The 22,725-nt window shown below is 40.8% G+C and overlaps 1 protein-coding gene across 1 annotated transcript in view; it reads right to left on the bottom strand.

The window, feature by feature from the left end:
* The window catches only part of LOC102293523 (protein tyrosine phosphatase non-receptor type 14), a 52,764-nt gene extending 40,173 nt beyond the window's left edge, over nt 1-12,591 (bottom strand). The window contains exon 1 of the mRNA XM_005914492.3: nt 12,179-12,591. The gene's annotated coding sequence lies outside the window, so the exon portion shown is untranslated. The remainder of the gene's footprint in view (nt 1-12,178) is intronic.
* Nucleotides 12,592-22,725: the final 10,134 nt, after the last annotated feature.

Genomic DNA, 22,725 nt, shown 5'->3' with positions numbered 1-22,725 from the left:
GTGTGTGTGTGTGTGTGTGTGTGTGTGTGTGTGTGTGTGTGTGTGTGTGCGTGTGTGCGTATAACAAGGCTGAGTGAGCAGGAGAAAAAGACACAGGGGAGGCAGGCTTGAATGAAAGAGGGCAAGAAGCTACAGAGTCGGGTTGTTTGCTACAATTTTAATTGCACTTGCTTCACGCTCATCTTTTGTAATGGCCTTGCCTCTTTGGGCGCCGTAACAAATTCCTTACTCCTGAGTCCTTCTGAGACGGTAATGTGGCATCATCTTCTTAGTGTGTTGTTGTTTTCTTTCTTTCTTTCTTTTTAAACGGCCGTTTTGCACTAACCTCAACAAGTGACTAACTGGGTTACATCGGTTGAGTAAATCAGCTTCGCTTAAGGATATATGTGCACGCTGACCCCAATCGTCACATGACCCTTAACCACAGACCCTGCGACCCTCTCCACTGTCTCCTGCTTAGGGTAAGTGACATCACAGGCTGACAGTAAAACCTTCCCAAAATGACTCAAGAGTGTTTCCCGAGCACCCAGGCCTCCAAGATCACTGTCAACAAGTACACAGACAAACACACAAAGACACAAATAAAGACGCATACTTTCACTGTGTAGTGTACAAACATAGACAAGCATCAACAGGGCACGCCGCAAACATATACACAAGATCTCTCTCAAACACACACACCCCTTCACCAGGTTCCTCAGAGGTTAGCCAAAGGACCAGACAGCAGTTGGTGCAACTCTAAACTAGTAATCAGTGGCTTGGTTAGGAGTGTGTGGTAGAGTAAAGCCAGACAGAAAGACAGACAATAGTTTGGGCTCTTACCCACTCCTTGATGAAAAAAAACAAAACAAAACAAAAATGCCCTGCTTCAGTTCTGCTCCAGCGACTTTTTCTCCTGACCATCGTGTTTATTTCCAGCGTGCAAAAACACCATATACGTTTATGAATTTGCACATTGTAATTTTGTGGCACAGACGAAACGAGAGGGAAAACTGAGGAAAGAGGCTTGTTTTTCTTTTTCAGAGGGGTGAGCTCTTTCTAAATATATGTGAAACCATTCCCATCTTTTGTTATGTTTTTTTTGTTGTTGTTGTTGTTGTTGTTTTTTTATATTACCCCACAACTGATATTGCACAGGGGTAAAAAAGTTGGAATCAAGTAGCTTTTTTCCCCTTTAACGTGCGTGCTTAGTCCAGAAACCACATTACCACTCAAGTATATAGGGGTTTTTTGAAAGACGCATTGTGGGATGACATTTTTACACACATTTACATCAATCATGATAAAAACGATTATGCGGGAGCTAGCCGAAAAGAGCAAACGAGAAGAAATTTGACCTTTTAGTCTTGCATGCTTTTAACTGAGCACCATGGCAAACAAACGTCTGCATTTTCTCTGTCAGATTGGTGTCAGATACATCTTTAATCAAGCATTTTTGTGCTTGTGCATCAAAGAATCAACACTACTCATTTGACGCTGCAGTGCACGAGTTGTGTCTTCCTCATTTAGCAATGAGAGTATTTAATTAAAAATGTTTTAAGCGTCCTACGTTTTTGGTTTTTTTTACCATCACGCTTCAATCTGCTTTTGTCACTACACAATATCAGAGGTGTAACAACTCTCCAGAAAACCACGGGTCAATATTGGGTGGAATTATCATAGTTGTTGTAACTATGATTCTGTTTTAAAGGGACAAAATTTCTTGGCACAGCCAAGAGGCAGCAGAAGATGTATTGATGGGACTCTGTTGGTAACGACCTCCCGTTTGCAGCCAACTGTGGCAAGACTGAAAGGGGTGGAGGACCTACTCCAAGGAGTTGCTGCCCCAAGTTAAGGAGTTTAAGTATCTCATGGTTTTGCTCCCGGGTGAAGGAAGATGGAAGCAACGGGTTGAGAGACAGACTGGTGTGGGGTCAGCAGAGATGCAGAGGCTGTACCGGTCAGTTGTGGTGCTGAGAAAGCACCCTCGGAGGTGTCTGCACAAATTTGGTCCCTTGGCTGGCTTAGTAGTGCCTCGAGTTTCTCCACAAAAAAAGTGAAAGTAGTGGTCAAGGGATGGTCACCCAGGTTGTTGCATAAAACCCTAAATAAACGTGACATCTGTGAGCATAACCAGTGTGTGTCTGGAGTGCATTCTACATATACCTTTGTAGTTTCAGTGATTCCTTCTATTCCTTTCTGGAAAGCTTATTTACTGGTAGCTGACATAAGAAATGCTACTGATGTGCACTGGAGTGCCCTGAAATGCAAAGAGATATGCCTGCCGCTAATAGGGTTACTAAGCATTGTGTGAAATTAACTGACAAAGGCTTGAATGAAATGGATGCTCCTTTAGGCAAAAGTGCTACACTTTAGCTTTCTTTCTGATTCATACAGAAAGAAACAAATTGAGAGGATGTTCTTTTTTCATACTCTGTGGATGTCAAAACAATTGGACACACACAATTATGCTCAGAAAGAAAAAATAAAGCAGATTCTTGCATTAACTAACCAACTTTAACTAAGTGAGTAAAGTAAATTTGTCTGTGGAGTTTCCATTTTTGCAGTATTTAAACTGGTTCAGGATTCTACGTCTGAGTTTGGGCTCAACAATTCAGCAACTTCAGCGAGATTGCGTGACGCAGTGTCAGAAAAAAAAGCAGTCCTGGCCTTTTATAAAGTGACACGTGGCAAATAAGAATACAAACAGTTTAAACTTCAGCATCAGCAACATTTAAGCACATACCAAAGCCATGAAAAACTGTTTTCATCATCGTGAAGCTCCCGTGAGTCTCATCAGCTTCTGAACTAATTGTCTTCTAAGATACCTGTCCTGTTCTCCATCCTTTAAGGCCAACAATCAAAACAAGGGCACAGCAGGAAATACTCATTTCACTAGCGGGGGCCACGTCCTCATTTTAGGTTTGACAGTGTTTTAGTAGGTAAAAGTGAATGCTTTGACATGAATTGAGCTGCGGTTTAGGGAAGGCCTCGAAGGGGACTGGCAATGACTCCCGGGCCTGGCAGATCCCCATGCACTAAATAGAAATGAAGAAGTTAAAGAATTGAGAACAAGGAGGTAGGGAGAGTGGGGCACGTAAACGAGAATGAACAGCTTGCAGAACTGGGGGAACCTATATAGATGACAACCGGAAGGAGCGTGTTTGAAGGCGTGGTCCTGCTCCTGAAATTCCGATACATAATCTCCAACAAAAGAAAAGTCCTGCATGCAAAAACTGAGACCATTTCCAAATAATTTCAAGTGAGATCCTTTGTATTGAGCTGGAACAGAAAGCTTGACAGGTGTAAAAACTGTTGCTAAAGTGGGCGGGATTTGAAAACCAGCTACAGGTCAGCAGCTGACAAAAGATGGATTTAAAATGAGTTGGTGTTCTTCTAAGAAATGCTGACATGGGTTTCCTCAGCTGGGGAATTTCTGCAGAAAACCAGTAGATGTTCCTTCACTTGCATTGTCCCCAACTCGACTGATTTATTTTCTGCAGAAACCTCAGCTTGCCTCAGGCTGCAGTGTTTTTCTGCCAGTCACCTCTCTACCCACTCAGGGATAGATTCTGGGGTCACCTAAAAATTTACCAAATCAAAACATGCTGTGACTTACAGGCCAAAAAAAAAAGGTGGTGGTTAAAGCTGCTAACTTAGAATCAAAACAATCAAAACAGGCATAATTGCGATATCCATTTCTTTTACATTACCATCACAAAGACTCATTTTAAACATAACGTCTTCTCAGGAGCAGAGCTGCTAACGTGCGTGCTCCCCCTCTGCTCTGGTTCATGCCAGCCCCTGTGTCGCTTTGCTCCATTCACGTCCACACAATAGCGGGAACAAAACAGCACTTTGTCACCTACTGCTAAGACCATTAGATGCAGGCCGCCAAGAGGCGAGGAAGCAAGTGTAGCGTGCGTAACTCAATCAATCTCATCTCTGTTGCTTGTCTCTGTCTGAAATACCAACGCTGCCCTCCCAACACCCCCAGCTACCCTTCTGTTATACACAAGCACTGTAGCAAAACAAATGGGTGCTTCACAGCTCGTAATTACACTTCCTCCTGCGCACTCATTTTACTATTTGGTCTGTGAACCTAAACCGAATAGCTGGAGTGTAAATCGGCTAACTTGTGCTCAGAATTCACGTTTTTACAACTAATTAAAGCATTTGGTTTTCATAAATCAAGAAATATGGAACTACTGGTTGTTTTTTTATATAATTAATACAAATAGAGTGTTTCATAGAAGGCTAAAACAAGCACACACTTGCATTTTTCAGCAGCTAAACTCACAAATAGTTTGAGCACTCAGACAGTTAACAGTCACAACAAAGACCTACTTAACCTAAATTATTTTGTATTATGTGAACTTGCTGTATTGTCCTATCTGGTAACCCAGCGAACTGCTACTCCAAGAACAGCTAAATCAAAAGAATTTGGTAATACTGACAGATTTTGTTTGATATTTCTAAAATCTTCTTAAGACTCTGATCCTCTTGTGGCCCACTAACTTAAAGTTGAGTTCAGTAGTGAAATGTTTTGGGGGAAACACACCTCTAAGTCCACACACACTCCTGGAAACATTCAACCAAAGTCTGTCTGAGTATTAGCTGACCCTGGACAGAGCATTATCTTAGCAGTGAATGAAGGTGTGTGTGTGTGTGTGTGTGTGTGTGTGTGTGTGTGTGTGTGTGTGTGTGTGTCCATGTCCCCTTCACTTTTCTCGACAAGCGCTTATCCGATCTACTTCACACTATCACTGGAGACCTAATGATAAGCAGCACTGAGTTTGAAGTTGTTCTGATGTGCATTTTGGTCAGTTTGTGAGGCATTCAGAGAATATCTGTGATTTGTACCCAAATAAACAACCACAAATAAAGTTCCAACACGTGAACACTGCAAGAAATGTTCAGGTCAACAATTAAAAATAATGGTTCTCGCGACATAAGGTTCATTCTCTGGTGGTAATATCAACCTAAACAGCTACTACAAGGTGAATTTTCAGTTGTTTATCCAGCTGCCCCAGTTAATATTAGTGCTGCTCCTCAGGTGTTTTTCTGTTTATTAGCCACACACACGATCCTCTTGGTGCCGCCTTTTTCCTCCTGACAAAAACAAGACGATAACTAAATAAAAACTAATATGACACGAGATGTAATCAGATCTAATCAAGCTGTGTAGAAAGGTGCGACAAGTTTGGAAGCGATCCAATCAGAAGTAACTTCCTTGTGGTGTAAGGTTAGACACGCATATGATATGCCCCCAGGAAACAGTGCTGCATACAGCTAGCTCCCATGCTCCCAGTTGACTAAAACTAGACTAACGTCATTTACAATCACCGCTGCTGCTCGTTTCATGTGTGGATTAAAAATGCACCAAAGTAGCCCATGTGGCTGTATTATCACTAACACCTCATTATTGCAATGGTGATGTTAAGACATGTATGCAGATGTCGAAATCTGAAAAAGCACTGTACTCATTCCATTCATGTAGAGAGACACGTGCAGTATTTGTCTGACTGGCCTTTGGTGTACAGACTGGACAATCTGTACAGGACTAAAACATAAACTTTGCCATCTTTTGATATTTACCAATGAGTATTAAGGCCACATTAAGAAAAAACTTGTTACATTGTAATTTCCTTTGTAGTTTACTTATTACTAAAACTGATTCTAGTAAAACTTCACTAAGTCATCTACACAAGGCATTTTATAGAGGGTAAAGCAACGTCAATCTCCACAGTTTATAGTTATGCTGTAATAGGTGTAGACTGCTGAAGGAGTCCCATGATGCATTGAGTATTTCCTTTTCAGTCACCTTTCTCACTAAAAGTGTTAATAGACCTCTCTGCATTGAATCACACTTGTTATTAATCTCTGGCTCTCTTCCACAGCATGTCTTTTATCCTGTCTTCGTTGTCTCACCCCAACCGGTCGCAGCAGATGGCCCCGTCCCTCCGTGAGTCTAGTTCTGCCGGAGGTTTCTTCCTGTTAAAAAGGAGTTTTTCCCTCCCACTGTCGCCAAAGTTCTTCCTCATAGGAGGTCATATGTTGGGTTTTTTCACTGTATGTATTATTGTAGGGTCTACTAATATAAAGCGCCTTGAGGCAACTGTTGTTGTGATTTGGCGCTATATAAATAAAAATGAATTGAACGGAATTGAATTGAACTTTGACTTTATTCTAAAATAATATTTTGACTTTTTGCTCAAAATTTTGACTTTGTTACTCCTAATGAGCAGTCATGTGTTTTCTTAATGTGGATCTAATGCCCTGTCATAGACATTTGAAGAAAGCACAGTACTACAGAGATTATTCTCCAGACACGTCTCAGGGACATTGGCACTGTGGATCAGGCCCCTCTCTGTTGTCATCTGACACTCTGGCCATGTGTGTTTTTGTCTGACCCAAAGGATGTGTGTGTGTGTGTGTGCTCACTTTTACACCTAAAAAAATACTTTATTAAAAAGAGAAAAATTATATATATATATATATATATATATATATGCATCTCCTTTTTCTTCCCCGCACACAGGCTCCACTCACTCACCCTGCACAGACACAAACATACTGTATATCTCACACAAACACTAACAGCTGCAAACAGATGGTGGAGGCAGGCCACCAGACTGTGTTTCTAACAAGCGCATCTGCTTTCTCACTTTCCAGCTCGCTTTTTTTTTTTTTTTTAACTCCTCCAGCCCCATATCTCCGAGACAAACACACCCGCAAATAACACACTTGAGGACACGGCGGCGAGAGTGACACAAACACAGGGCAAAGCGTTCGCACAGTTGTGACGTGCAGACAGCGAAGGGGCCATGTCTGCAGCTTCCCACACACACACGCGCGCAGCTTTATCTCACTTCAACCTGGACTTAAATGGGTGAAGAAAATTGTTACACTAAGTGAGAGCAGACTCTCGCCAATTACATTGTTTACATACCCGTTGCTATCAGCGAAGGAGACATCAGGCCCTGTTTTTAAATTCACAGAACTGCTCTGAAAGGATCACCGCACTGGCAAACCTTCAAAACGAAGCTTCGATTCAAAGTTTCGTACATACATTTGTGTGCGTTTTGCTAATTCTTTGAATCATCCCAAGCAAAGATATGTCTATAAAAAGTTTTTTTTAAGCAATCAGCAAATTTTGTCCAGTGTATCTCTTCAATCAACAGATTAAATTACTTTTTTTAGCTGCTACTCATTACCTTAAAACAAGTGAAGGAGACATGCCAGTGAGCACTAACAACTGTCACAATCACAAAAAACTCAAAATAACGTCACTTTCCGGAACTGGAATTCAAATGAGATGCCAAACTGCTTATATTTAGCTTTTGACGACCGGAAATACCATAGAAACAAAGGAAAAGTGCAGGAAAACAATAGTTACAGTAGCAGTAGTGACAGTAGTGACAGTCACAGATAGGGAATACCCAATGTTTCCCAATGTTTTCCCACTGGCACTGAAATCTAAACAGTGTCACTAAAACATGACGAGGAGGAGGAGGATCAAAGGCAGATGCTTTACACTGTCCGTATGCTGGTTTTCCAAACCAGCAATGACGCTCCTCTGCCGACTCATATTCCAGGAGGCAAACCGGAGAACTGATGTCATGCAGGCAGACTTGGATATTTAACTGAGAGGCACAGAGTTGGATTGTGTGTATACATGTGCCCTCAAAATTCACATATAAGTCATTCCCAGCACCTGAATGAGAAAACAAAGGCTTTAGATAAGCAAGGATATGGAAAAGGCAGCAGAAAGGAAAGAGGAGACACAACGCTGGTGATTCTCAGGCTCTTATCGTGTTGGTTCAGTTGGTGAGGATGGCGAGAAAGGAAGGAGTGCGTAAACATGGACAGTGGAACTGATAGCAGGCGGCTCCCAGCCACAACAACAAAAACACAGGACCATCAATCGTCAGCCACCGAGTCTGCAGCAGCCAAACCGCAATGCTCTTCACATTTTCCATAACCCCCTCCTCTTCATCTCCTCCTGGGAACCACATCACAGTCTCACAACCATACACACAAATACAACTCCACACACACACACAAGCTCAATCACCCAAAAGCCACTCAGTATTTTCTCATGGCTGAGCCCCCAGGAGCCAACGGGGACGTCGGTAGCACTGAGTTTACAGGCCTATGAAAGCAGAAACACTTTGGTTTTGCTCGTGTTGACATCCGGCTGTATCTAAGACCCATAACGGCCTCAAAGGAAGGAAAAGTCACATTTTAAACGAAGGATCAAATGGAAAATTTCACCCGTTGATGCTCAAACTTCCTCACAAACCACTCTGTGAACAGTGAGTCCCACATCACAGGAAGAATCACATGTTTTTAAATTCTGGGCTGTTCAGAGGTAGCGGGGGTCAAACCTATTAAGTGTGGGCGGCAGGGCTAGCAGTGACTGACACCTAGCACGAAAAACACCTGGTGGAGTGTGGGAGAGTTGGACAGGTCGCAGCACGCTCTCTACTCTGTTGTTGTCTGCTGGGCTGAGAGAACAGAGCGCTCACAGAGAGCACAAATCTGACAAAAGCATCCGTGCATGACTGAATACACTCACCACATGCACAAGAGATATTCCTCACAGTCATACGCTGCACCTACAGCCAGCCATTATATTATTACTTCACAGTAACATCACTTTTGTTAGCTTTTTATAGAAATTTTGTAAACAATAGCTGCTTTCTTGGTAAGTAAGTGATTTATGTTCATTCATGAGCGTTTCTGCTCCTAGGTAGAAGTTCAGTATTGTTACTGATACCGACCCAGCACAGCTGATTGGTAAAACTTTAATACTTCTTTAGAACTAGCTTGGTAGTACCACCACGGGAGGTTTTAAAAAGTGCAGTTCCTCGAGTGGCCACTTGAGGCATTCTTTAAAAGCCTGCAAATCCCCATAGGCTCACATGTTATAATGTCCAACTTTACAGCAGAAATAAACATGTTTACAGCCTCGTAGAAGAAACTGTTTCAGTCTCTAGTGCACATCTCATCCTTCACTACAACTGCATGGGGGTCACTTTTTTGGGGCTCAAAGTTAGAGGCATGATCATTTTAATGATCATATCATTCGCGATAAAGACTCTATACGTTTTTATGTGATCCAAGCCCAGGTACCTTAAAAGGAGCTACTTCACAAATTTCAAACAAAGCTCTTTACAAGCTACGTGGAAAAAAAACTGCTCCCGCTAAAGATGAAGACAACAAACTTGCTCCACCACATGAGGCAAAAAACATGACATCTAATACAAGCAGGCTACAAAGGAGGAGATGCCAGCAGCCAGTGATGTGCAACCCAAATGTAAACAAATGTTGACATTTTGTTGTGCAAAATCCTGAAAATTTACACGGTTAAGTTACTTTAATTCTTGTTAAAGTGAAGTGTTAAGCGGTCACGTACTACTTTTACTTATAATTTGCAGGAAAACATTAGCTTTTTGTGCTTACATTTGATTTATGCTGTGTCACTCGATGTTATATTGCATCTCTGCTTTAATGCTGCTGTTGCTGCTGGCACCTTGTGGGAATAGATTCACACTTCACTCATTCACCAAGGGTCTTGTGGCAAAGAAAGGAACTGAAAAGCTTATTCATGCACTTGTTTTCAGTAGGCTAGATTACTGTAATGGAGTTTTTACTGGACTTAATAAAACATCAATTAATCAGCTGCAGCTATTTCAAAATGCTGAAAATGGATCATATTACATCAATTTTGAACTCGTTGCATTGGCCTCCTGTGTGTAAAAAGATTGATTTTAGAATTCTGCTAATGGTTTATAAAGCATAAATATATTGCTGACCTACTTGAGGGGTATGAGGCTTCTGGGCCTCTTAGGAACAGGTTTACTTGACATTCCCAGGAATAGAAGAAAACAAGATGAGGCAGGATTTAGTGTGGGTCATTTGTGGAATAAACTCCCCTCACACCTGCAGTGTGCAGAATCCATTACCTATTGTAAATTCAGGATTAGAAACATCTTGTTTTCTTTAGCTTTTCCCCCCAAAAAGTCTTGTTTTTCCAAACTGCTCCAACATCTCCCAATGTTGGAGCTACTGTAGTGATACATCATTAAAATGGTGTTAAAAGCTGACACGATTGTACGCTTGTGTCTTCAACCCAGTTTACAGAAATCGAGAGGTGCACGACCGGCTGAGGTGAAACAATGCAACATAATTTTCTGTGTGGGCTTAAAAGAACCAAAACAACCCATCTAAGAAGTCAGAGCTTCACCTAATCATCCAAATACGGTCACTTCTCACACCAAAACGGCAACATAGTCAAAGGCAAATGACTAGCATCGAGGCTTCAAAACAGGACTTCACAAAGTGAAGGGTGGCATAGAGGTGCTTACATCCATCATTTAAATACAGTCTTTGTATACAACTAAAGTTAAAAGCATTGCAAGGACAAGAAATAACTGCTAAACATCAATTTTTCCAACACAAAAAGTATATTTAAAGGTAGAGTATTAGCATGTAAGGTGATATAGGGGACTAATATTTACACACTGAAACACTTGATTTATGTAAAATGCACTACAGTGTCATTACTATTAGATGTGAGACTTTTGGTTGCACATGTGAGTGTTTTATACTGGGTATGGCCGAAGAAGCTATCAGCAGATTAACAACTATTTTCATTGCAGATTAATTTCATCTGTATTTAAGTCAATGCCTTGGACATGTAATCACTTTAATCACAAAAAAGAGGTCATAGCCTTCTTCACCCCTTCCATTTTCTACTGCAGTGCAGCTATGGTGTAAAATAAGAAGTGAACCACAAGCTGACTACGAAGGAATCCTATGCATTTCTTCCACTTTGGTTAAAATGTTATAACAATAACTACAATAACTGCTGCTGCTGCCTGTTTCCCCCCTCTCTTCCTGTGGTGCAGTGTGAGCACTTGACCAAAATTACAGGTATGTTTGCACCACACCGTAATCAAATGGCCACTAGACTCAAATGACCATTGGCTACACAAACAATAGCCACTTTTCCTTTTAGACGCAGGCTCACATTAAGCAGTAAACACCTATTATGATCTTACCGGGCTGACCTTCAACAAAACACCCCTTTTGGGAATTAACATTTCAGCAACTTTCCTTGAATAAAAAGCAGGAAATAGAGTGCCAAAAATGGCACTGAAAGACAAATGAGATTTGTGACTCTCTACTGCACAAAAGAGAAGCATGGATGGAGGTTTCTACTCTGCCTTTTAGGCCTTTAAAAATCTCCACCAGTGTTTTAAAACTGCTGTGTACACCCAAGCCACTTGCTCGGGCACCATGTAATTTACGCAGCATGCCTTTGAGCTTATAAAGACAGCCAGATGTGTGTGTGTGTGTGTGTGTGTGTGTGTGTGTGTGTGTGTGTGTGTGTGTGTGTGTGTGTGTGTGCACCCTACGCCTCCAGCAGCTATGCTGTGTTGCCTTTACTCCCCTTTTACAGTAATGCTAGTTGTCCAAGGTGCATGTTCAAACACATTTTTCTTTTTTACACAAACATGTACACACAGTTTGCAGCCAGGGTGTGAGGACATCAGTCCATCATCATCTTATAGAGGAAGGCTGCTCATACTCAAACACACCATTCAGCCACCAAGCTTGTTTAATACAATTCAACGAGGTGAATTTACAGACGCACTCTCTCTCAGCGATTATGGAAATGTAATGTACACATGCAAAAATTAGAAATAAATAAATATTCCAGGTGTTGCGCACTCCATATGGCATGAGCCCACTGCCCAAACCCAAACTGGGTCTTACAGAGGGCTCTCGGGTCTCCAAAGCCCTGTTCAGTCGTGTGATTTCATGATTACTTCATTAACTCCGGGGAATCTTTCAGCGGTTTTCCAGCCACACACAGGTTCTCCAACTTCCTAGTTTCTCTGGAATCGCACAGACTACCATCTTATTAGATGTAGAGGGGGATTTAGAGGCTCTGTCTGTGATGGTGATGCATGTTTATGTGCAGGAGAAAGGGGGGCATTAAAATAGTTTGGATCTCCTTTTTGCCCTACGTGGCCAAGTCATTTGGCCTACATCTAAGCACTCCTACTGTGGACTTTACAAGAGTTTGGATCTACTTCCAGATCTGCAGGAAACCATGAAGAGCAAAACTGAACTCTTTAACTGAGGTAGATTTTCGCTTTTTTTCCCCCCATGCAGGAGAACTCACCCCTGATCCTGCGCTACATGCCGATTTCTTCTCCCAGCTGAATAAACTCTTCTTTGCTTGTCGAGGTTTGGAACTCACGGCAATCAGATAATCCACCTTAAGTTATTTAACTAACTTTAAAAAATATATTTTTAAAAAAAGTATAAAAATCCGGCGTGAACAAGAAAAATCTGCGTCTTCTCACATCAAAATGAGCTCAACCTTTACAACAACCACAAAAGTCGCAGAGGCAGACCAAATCCTGAGCCTCCTTCTTCTCGCAGTTTTGTTGCCTTTTTTTCCTTTTTTCTAGGGAACACAAACAGTCACAAAAAGTTGTACGACTTGGATAAAGCGACGTGGTCTTCTCTCGCTGGGACTCTTCGTATGTTTATAGTGGTCCCTCTAGCCCAATGGAGGCGTTCAGGACAGGCTGAGAGAGGCGCTTGCTGCAGCTACGTTCAAAAGCTGAAGACGGCATCGGAAAAATGAGCTTTACGTTGAACGTCCCAAGAGGCCGAAGTTCACAAGGGACCGAAAGAAAAAAACGTATTAATTAATTGTCAAATTAAAGTTTTTCTTTTTATTAAGAGTATTTGTTATTTTTTAATCATATGTGAGTATTTCTCTTTTTAATTAATTAATTTATAACATTTTTCAAATTAAGAAATCGAAGGAAAGACTGAATTTATCTAAATGTACTCAGAAACAGTAAGGTGGGAATTTGGCAGGCCTGCTTGTAATTATGACACTTAATACAGTCTTAGTGGATTGCAGTGATTGCCCACGACCTTTGTGCAAGCTTTAATTAAAATAAGTCTCAGTAAGTTGGTGAAAAATTGCAGTTTTACGTTTAGAATACAATTGCTTGGATAGACTGCAGTAGCCTAATCTGAGGCAGGCTTTCTTACATTAAAATAAGATAGGACAAAATAACCTAATCTAATTTTGAATAAACACAATAATACAAAGCATCGAAAATGAATTATTTTACTTATGGAGTTTAAAGGTTTTGGAGGGTTTTCGTATTGTTAAATTATTACTGCTCTTGCTTGAGCTCTTGCGTCATATGCAGTAGGCTGAGAAAAAAAAACCACAGGAGACAACTGGGCTATGAGACTGGACGTGCCGTTTTCTCCACTCATTTGCACCCCCCCCCCCACACACACACACACACACACACACATACACACCTCAGAGATCGCACTCTCAAAGAGGACCTGAACGCAACAGCGCCGTCCCCTCCTGAGCGCCGCCCCCCTCTACTCTGACATCAGACCTGAGGAATGTGAGGAATGCCGGGCTCCTGGGAGAAGTCCTCTTCGTTTAATGGTTTTCCAGGGGGGACAGAGGTGACTAAATGTCGAACAAAGGAGTCCCCTCTCTTATTTATGTCAGATCTTTTGAGTTACAGCCTTTTTTTTCAAATGCATGTCGACTATATTCAGATTTCATTAAATATAAACAACTGTTTTGACCTAAGACTGACAGACTTACAATTATACAGTAATGTATAGAGCAATGCCTGTCTGCATAAGTGACTTTGAGGATATTATAAAGCAAGAATATATCTTGTTTAATATGCCTCACCCACTAGCTTCATGCCATTACAAGCCCGAGTGACCATTTCAAAGCAACCTCCATAAATATCACTGCTGATGATAAGTCGTTGCATCCTACAAGCACACCACTGCGGAATATTTCATTATACCACAGGAGAGCAAAAATACTTAAAAAAAAAAAAAGTGCAGATTCATTATTAACATCCCTCACAGCTTTATTAGCTTTATTAAACAGGCATTCAGCTGAGCTCTTTGGGAAGATCTGAGGCTCAGTAAGAGCCATCAATGTGCAGTAGAGTCACCTCAAAATATTGTTTTCACATAAAAGAAGCGAAATTCTCAGCTTTTTTTATTTACTCTAAACTAAAATAGGGCTTATTTGTAGGGCAAAAATTAGCACTAATTCAAAGGTAGCACAAGCCATCTTATTTGTGACCAAATTGCAGCCTCTTGTGGCTCAAATGCAATTCACAGCAAGCAGGAGCAGAGAACCAGGATCTTGGTTAACACTAGTTAAATCATTCAAAGAATTTGAAATAAGTGAAAAAGGTAAGCTAAGAAAATAAGGACATGACCTTGTCCTTGTCTATCTGGCAAGTAGTCGTAATAAAGCTGACTCTAATTTTGATACAGGTGTTGATTTTGCAGATGCATTTTGCTTTTGGAACGACAGATGAAATATCACACTGCCAACTTCTCAAACTTTATAGATGTTCTTTATTTTCAATTTCAGGCATTTTTGGAGAAAGGCCTTGCCTTTTACTTCCTGAGATTTCCTTTGGGAGATGCCTTGGGAGCGCGAAATACTATCACTGCTTCAGTCCATGCTACACTTTGAAACACTCCTGAATTCAGCAGAATTGTTGTAGTATTTCTGATGAGGCTTCAGAGAACATTAAATGGATCAACTGAAGGGTTAGGTGCATCTCTCAGGTCCTGTGTCAAGTCTTTCCTAGATTTTTTTCTATTTCTATTTATGTCTGATGCTCCTCAACTGCTACTCTTAGGTCAGCGCTGTTGCCCTACAGCGGGGAAGTGTCATGGTCCCAGCTGGCCCTGGAGAGTTTGCTCCTTTTTTCTTCTGTCTCAGTCTCAGTGTTAGTGGTGGGTTGGATTTTCTGTTGGATTTTAAGGCAGCATTTAAGGACTGGCTGGTACATACATTCTTCATCAAATCATTGTCACCAATGGGGGTAATCAGGCCCAGTGCTGAACTCATTTGTCCTGTTTAGAATATGCTATCAGTAATCTGATTCTCTTGTTTGCCCTTTAGTTAACTGAAGCTGGTTTATTCAGTAAGATCTCTCCTGGAAGATCTCATCAAGAAGGACTGCTTTCTTCACACTGGCTGGAATCCTTGGTTTGGAAAATGAATCTTTCATTATCATTGTACATGTATAACGCAATTGTGGAGTTACGATTCTAAAATTCTGTTCCACCCATTTACCTTGATTTAACTTTTGCCATTTAACTTACCAGGATCCCTTCTTGTAGGGGACATGACAGGGGATTCTTTTTGCAGGAGAGGGGCTGCAAAAAGAATCCCCTGTCATGTCCCTGTTGAGCCGCCCTTACCAGAGTTAATTATTTCTGTTTCAGTATTATCTATGAATAAAATCTGTAAACTGCTGCCAGTGTCTGAGTCCAGTATTTGAGTCCACGTTCCTGTTAACCGACAGGAGGTTCTGGGTTTGAACCCGGCTTGGTGGAAGTGATCTGTAGTTTACTCTGGAAACACTGGTTGCCATCAAAACATGCCATGTTAATTCACTGCACAGGCTTCCCACTGCTGTGGTTCTAGGCGTTAGTTAAATGCAGAAAATTAAATTCCTTGCTGGGTTCAATAGAGAGCATCCTGTCTTAAGTTCAGAAAAATGTTGAGCCAGAGAACGAGATCAGAATCAAAGAAAATCAGAACCATGTGTACAATGTGGAAAATAGTCAAGAAATGTGTAATTCTGATTACTACCAGTTTATTTTTCTTTCAAATAAACTCAAAATGCAACTTAATGGAAGAGATGAGGTCTGAAACCAAAGTTTTATTGTGAAGGTATATTTTGGTTCATAATTTAATTTGAAAAGATAGAAAATATAGATTGTGTATTTCCTATATTCATTACATGTAAACTAAAACATGTGTAGCCTTTTTTCAAATTATGGCTCACAGCTCATGAAAATCAGAATTCAGTAATAATAATAATAATAATAATAATAATAATAATAATAATAATAATAACTTTATTTATAAAGCGCTTTCAAACAAAGTGCTGTACAGCTATTTGAAACTACAAAGATGAATGAATAAAAGCGATAAAAAGCAGTACAAGTAAAAACACAATAGAAGTTAAAAACAATAAGAATTTAAATTTAAACTAAAAGCCATAGAATTAAGACATGTAAGATAGGGTGAACAAATGTGTCTTCAACTTAGTTTTAAAAACCTCCACAGAGCATGCCTGCCTAATATCTTGAGGGAGGTTGTTCCACAAGAATGGGGCACGAAAAGAAAAAGCACGCTCCCCAACTGTCTTTTTTCTGGTTCTAGGAACCTTTAGAAGGCCAGAGTCCTAAGATTGTAGAGCACAGGATGGAACATAAAGGTGGAAAAGGTCGGAGAGGTATGAAGGTGCCAATCCATTTAAAGCCCAGTAATACCCGGGGGACTAGTTTAGGTCACTGAATCAAGCAGGTGGCCCATATGCAACCAGGATAACACATAGGCCTGGGTTTGAATTTACTCTGAGGCAATTTCCTGCACCTGGTCCCCACGTTTTTCTTTCCAGCTAACCTGTAGTCTCTCCACTGTACAATCAAATAAATGCAAAAAACAAAAAAAACAAAATACATATAAAAAAGAACGAAAGAATTTCAGTAATCCAGCCTCTCTTGGTCTAATTCTGTACCGGCAACCACAGTCACGAGGAAGACGGCAACCACAGTGTGGTCCAATACCTCTTTTTAAATTAAAAAAGAAGGAAAAAAAAGAAATTAAAGGTCCTGGAGTCTGAAGGAAAAGCAGAGACAAGCAGAAGTCCAGTGTGTTCACACTCTCTGTGATGATTTGGGAAGCCACGTTTGATCAAATCTAAAGTCAACGCAGCTACCAGGGGATTTCTCAGCACTTCATGCTCCCATCAGGAGACAAGCTTGTTCGCAATGTTGATTTCTTTTTCCAGAAGGACTTGGAAGCTGTGAGGTATAGGAAAATGAGGAACACCTGACCCCAAAATACAGACAGGTCCCAATCTTATGTGACCTTTCAAGACTGCACCCTTGCCATGTTGGATCGAGAAACCCATAAATGGACTGGACATCAGTGTGTTTTTTTACTCTATTAGAGCCGTGGAGAACTCAGGCCAATATTTCACTTGAATATGTTGAGCCATTTACACACACATTCACACACTGGTGATGGCAAGCAAAAGCAAAAAAAAAAGGGAGTTTGCATGTTCTCCCCGTGTTTGCGTGGGTTCCCTCCGGGTACTCCGGCTTCCTCCCACTGTCCAAAGACATGCACTTAGTGGGGATAGGTTAATTCGTTAATCCAAATTGCCCATAGGTGTGAATGTGCGAGTGAATGGTTGTCTGTCTCTGTGTGTTAGCCTTGCGACAGACTGGCGACCTGTCCAGGGTGTACCCCGCCTCTCGCCCTATGACAGCTGGGATAGGCTCCAGCGCCCCCCGCGACCCTGAACAGGATAAGCGGACGCGAATGGATGGATGGATGGATGGATGTTGAGCCATGTTTAATTTAATCTCTAATTTGTGTTATTCGTCATGTTTGATCTTGATCTAGGTTCATCCTAAAAAAGCAGGAGTCAGAAACTTCATGCAGAAGCAGCAAAAGGTCAGAAAATTGCCGCTACACACATCAAACAAAGTCTATCCCAGCTGGAGAGAGGCAGGGTACACCTTGGATAGGTCGCCAGGGCCAACACATAGAGACAGACAACCATTCGCACTCACATTCACACCTATCGGCAATTTAGAATCACCAATTAACCGAACCCCACCAACCCCACTAACTGCATGTCTTTGGACTGTGGGAGGAAACCGGAGTACCCAGAGAGAACCCACCAGTATGCTTGACATTTGGTACAGTGTTCTGAGTTTTGAAAGCCTCACCTCTACTCCTCCAAACATGCTTCTGGATTGATTGCGGCCAAATAACTCCATTTGTGTCACATCTGATCATAAAACCTTTCTTCAGAAGGCATTAGGCTGGTTCATGTTGGCAGCTGCATATTTCAGTCAAGGATGAAGATGTTGATTTTGGAGTAGGAGCTTCTTTTTGATTGGCACCTTCACCATCATGGTAATGTAAAACTCGCTTCACTGCGGACAGTTTAATAATAATAATGCATACTTTATTAATACCGTAGGAAATGGCTTAGTCCTCTGCATTTAACCCATTCATTCAGTGAAGCAGTGGGCAGCTACTAATCCAGTGCCCGGTGAGCAGTGTGTTGCTCAAGGGTAGCTGTTCGATGGATTTGAACTCCCGACTTTCCAACCTTCTGATGATGGGGCAATACTGTGCTACCTCTGCCGCAAGTTTGTGTTAACTTTCACCGAGTGTGAGTTACAGGAAAATCCAAAACAAGTTTAAACTTGTGCACCTAATTCTTGTTTTTAAAAGTCATTAAAGATGTATGCTGCACAACCACTGACCCCTGGAAAAAGAACAATTCCCACATTTACCATGAAATGTATTCCCTTGATGAGTATACATAAACATCCACTCATCACCCCAATCCAAATATCCTAACTTTATGCATCTGCTGTTTTTATGAGATATAAAATTCTTCAAATGAAAATACATATTACTCACAGTTTGAGAACAAAGAATTCGCGCCAGAAAAAAAGAAGCCCCCTCACAAAAACAAATGTGAAAAGAATTAGCTGAACAGCTGGAGACATGACAAAGGATTAGCGAATGCCAGAAAAGCATAGCAGTCATTTATGAGTCAAATCATAATAATCATCTGAGTAATAAATGTGTCAACTAAGCTATAATAAAAAGAAAACTCTCTAAAGGTCTGGGACTCGCAGACAGCATGTTTATATCTTTATAAGCTAAATTCTAATGCACACGTCTACACCACTCTTGAGCTGTGCTCGCCTGCTGTGTGATGAACCAGGGTCCATCGCTTTGCCTGAGGCAAGCTCATGCCTGGCTTAAAGCCAGAGCAGTTTTTCTCTGAAGCTTATGCTATGGGATTTGATGGTGTGAAAAAAGTTCATCCTGGGATAAAGAACCTTGTAGGCGTTTTGTTAAACTTTCTTTAACCTGTAGCTTAAGTAGTTTAAGTATTAGCCAGTATGGCCTTTAAAGCCCTGATCCATGACAAGAGGTATATTTTATTTACTTGCTGAGGCCATGGCCAGATAAATGAATACTTTTGAAAACGCACGCTCTATCGCTCTGTCTTGTTTTTTCAGAGATGTGCGTTTCCCACCCAGAAAAGACCCACTTTGAAAGGGGATAACTTTAAAAACATCTCCACAGTAGTTATAGAAAATGTAGCTTTTGAAAAATCTGACCTTTCTAACCTTTTGCTGCATGTAAACAGGGCTTCTCACTTTCCTTTACTTGAGTCTGTTTTCTCTAACCTCAGCTTCCTTCCCCCGTGACGCAAGGAAGGAATGAAAGCGAGTTGCATTTTCCATATGGGACATCCCTCCTTAATCTTTTTTATACCTTGAAGTGACATCTGCCTGGTCATGACGCACAGCTGCACAGCCTGACATTCGGCTTTCATGAATTGCTCTGGACAGTCAGAAAAGTGGCAAATATTTCACCTAAAGTCTATAATTAGTTTGTAAAAGTTTACAGGCACAGTCAATCTATTCGGCTCTAGAATAGGTAGCCTTAATATTTGATGTAATAGCCTACTCTGCTGCTTGGTGGGGAAATAAATAAGTCACCATGGCTGAGCTGAGATGCTTGGAAAGGAACAAGATGCCTAGCTGACTAATAAAAAGGTGGCATGACATTTTTTTATGATTCACTTATTATATAAATCACACCCTCCAAATAACTCCAAGGTGTAAAAATATGGTCACATCCTTTGTGTAGACATGGGTTTCGTTTTTCTTTCACCATCCACAATCAAACTTAGAGTGACCACATGCTTTCTACTTCCTACACGGGAACCGGTGAGGACAAAAGAAAGGACACATTAAACAAAATCAAACACAAAATGTCAAATAGATTTTTTGTTTGTTGGTTTGTTTTTAATGTCACCGACTGAGAACCTGTGAGAAGCTTTGCTCTCACCGTGTGAAAATCCCTAATGTGGTATCAAAAATAATGTAGTCCTATATAAAAAAGGAAGGTTTCAGGACTCCCATAGGCCCCTTGCACAACCTTTAAAAGCAATAATTTAAAATAACTTGACGTAATTGCTTTCTGGCTGGTTTTATCAGTCTCTCACGTCATTGTGGAGGAATTTGGCTACTCCTCTTAACCATATTGCCTTTAAGGATTACGAGCATTTGTTTATGCACAGCTATTTTAAGGTCCCACCACAGTATTTCATTCAGGCTGGATCATTGTAACACCTTGATTCTTTTCTTTTTCAGCCATTCTGGTGTAGATTCACGGCTGTGCTCATTGTCTTAACCTTACTTTAGTGCACAAGGTTTCCACAAGGTGGTGGGTCACCCCTCCGCCACCGTGCTTCACAGTTTGTACTGATAAGCTGTGTGATTTTCACCTAATGTGGTGTTGTGCACTATGGCCAAACATCTCATGTGTCTGAAAGACATTTTTCCAGATGTTTTGTCATTGGTTCAGATTCATCTCTTCAAACCTAAACCATCCTGCCATGTTATTTTTAGAGAGAAGCTTTCTCTGTGGCAATCCTTCAAAGTAAACCATAGTATAACCATAGTCAGTGTTTTTCTATTTGTACTGTCATGAGCTTTAACATTTAACACACTAAATAAGAGTCTAAACATCTAACTCTTGGTTTGTTTTTCCAGTTTCTCAGAGCATTGCATGCTCCGACCTTGTTGTAAATTTGCTGGGATGACCCCTCTTGGATAGTGGCATTGTGTTAATGTAGACCTGAATGCTTCAGACCAGCAAAGTTATTTTTTTTATAGAGATGCTCACACTTGCTGAGGATCAGTTAATCAAGTGCATTTGATTAGCACGACTTGGCTCCTATGGAAGCAATAAGCATGTACTTCATATTTCACAGGAGTGCACAGTCCTATGAAAACCTTTATGTTTGGTTTTTTGACCCCCAGCTGGTCGCAGCAGATGGCTGCCCCTCCCTGGTTCTGCCTGAAGTTTCTTCCTGTTAAAAGGGAGTTTTTCCTTCCCACTGTCACCGAAGCAGTTGCTCATAGAGGGTCATCTGGGGTTTTTGCTATTTTCTGTATAATTGTAGGGTATTTACCTTACAATAAAGGGCCTTGAGGCAACTCATTGTGATTTAGCACTATATAAATACAGCTGAATTGAACTGAATTGAATATATAAGGAGTCCTGCTGTAAAGAAACTAAAGACTATTTTGAAGGAAATAAATACTTTGTAGGATGATCCACTAGAATCCCTAACCATTAAGCGTTGTCACAAAATTCAAAATATATTCTCTGGTTTTTAGAGATACCTTCTCAACATGAAAAAAACATAAGAAACTTATCTCTGGTTAATATATAAGAATACAATAATGACTCAAATGACACCTTATAAGGAGACAGGTAAGGTGTTGTATCCCCTTACCCTCCAATTCAATTTATAAATCGGGCATTCAAGCACCCTTTGTATTGGATTTCTGTATCCCTGTACTTAACACAGACCCACTGCAGATCAGTGATTCTTTGTAGGATGGAAAACATCAGTGGAAGAGCTTTCTCATCAGAGACCCCGTGAACCTTTTTTTTGAAAATGTCAGTTGAAGTCTGCAAGAGCAAACGTTGGCTTTGATTTAAAATGCATTCAAACAGCTGACACATTCAAAGTGATGCTGGCCAAAAATCAATATCTGGGTTAGAGGTTTGCAGACAGTCAATGAGGATTTAAATAACTGGAGAAAACCTCCAGGGACGGACCTACTGTTATGCAGGAGAGAGGGCACGAGGAAACATTATTACCTAATTGCCAGGACTCCTGTGGGATTAGTTTACAGCGCAGTAGCACAGGAATTACTGTTAACTCAGAAAACCAGCCAAACAGAAGATCCACAAAGTCTTTAAGCAATAAAGTGTCCTTGTGTGCAGAAGTTTATGTTCCCTGTGTTAATCCATTTTGCCATAACATTTGACAATCCACTCATTTAAAACTATATGATACAGGTGACAGCTCAAAGTTACCGTGGGCTGAGTGTGTTTTGTCAGCTGTGTTAAACTTGTTAATGTCAACCTTTTCCATGAACGGTTAGCTTCTGCTTCATAACATCCTCCTCCCCCGACTGGCTTCATAACCGGAAATGAATCATTCTATTATAACTGTTATAGGTACTATAATGGAAAATGTACTCCTAAAAAAAAAGCAAAAGGTGTACTTTTTATACTTGTTTGTATCAAAAAAACGAAACATTTAAACACATTAATACAAATCCAGACATCTATAGCTCATGGACATCAGCCTGGGATGTGACAGCAACTATAATACAGACAGGAATATGGCATTCCCACCTTGTGGAGTTCATCTAATCAGGTCCTGTGTGCTGTTCTTATTATTGTTTCCTTTGAGGCCTCTCTGTACTGAGCATTGCTGATGCAAGTGTCAGTCAAACATAAGGGAGTCACTCCAACATCTCCAGCACACTAAGTTCTGTGGGGCTGGGAAGTCTTTGCTGAACATAGTAAACCTGCTACTCTCTGTTTATATCCAATGGTTCGTTGGTTGCTTTTTCACTCATCTTCACTTCACTGCTGTTGATTTTCTTTACTCATTTCAGGTATTACCAGCAAAATATTTGCATGTTTAATCATCTGGGAATTTACCCAGATTGATTTATTTAGACAGAGATCTTGATATACCCCCCCCC

Source organism: Haplochromis burtoni, unplaced genomic scaffold (assembly GCF_018398535.1).
Source record: "Haplochromis burtoni strain Fernald_Lab_line unplaced genomic scaffold, NCSU_Asbu1 Contig_8, whole genome shotgun sequence".
Classification (NCBI taxonomy): domain Eukaryota; kingdom Metazoa; phylum Chordata; class Actinopteri; order Cichliformes; family Cichlidae; genus Haplochromis; species Haplochromis burtoni.
Note: the sequence above shows the minus strand (reverse complement) of the source record. Positions and strands in the feature narration are given on the sequence as shown.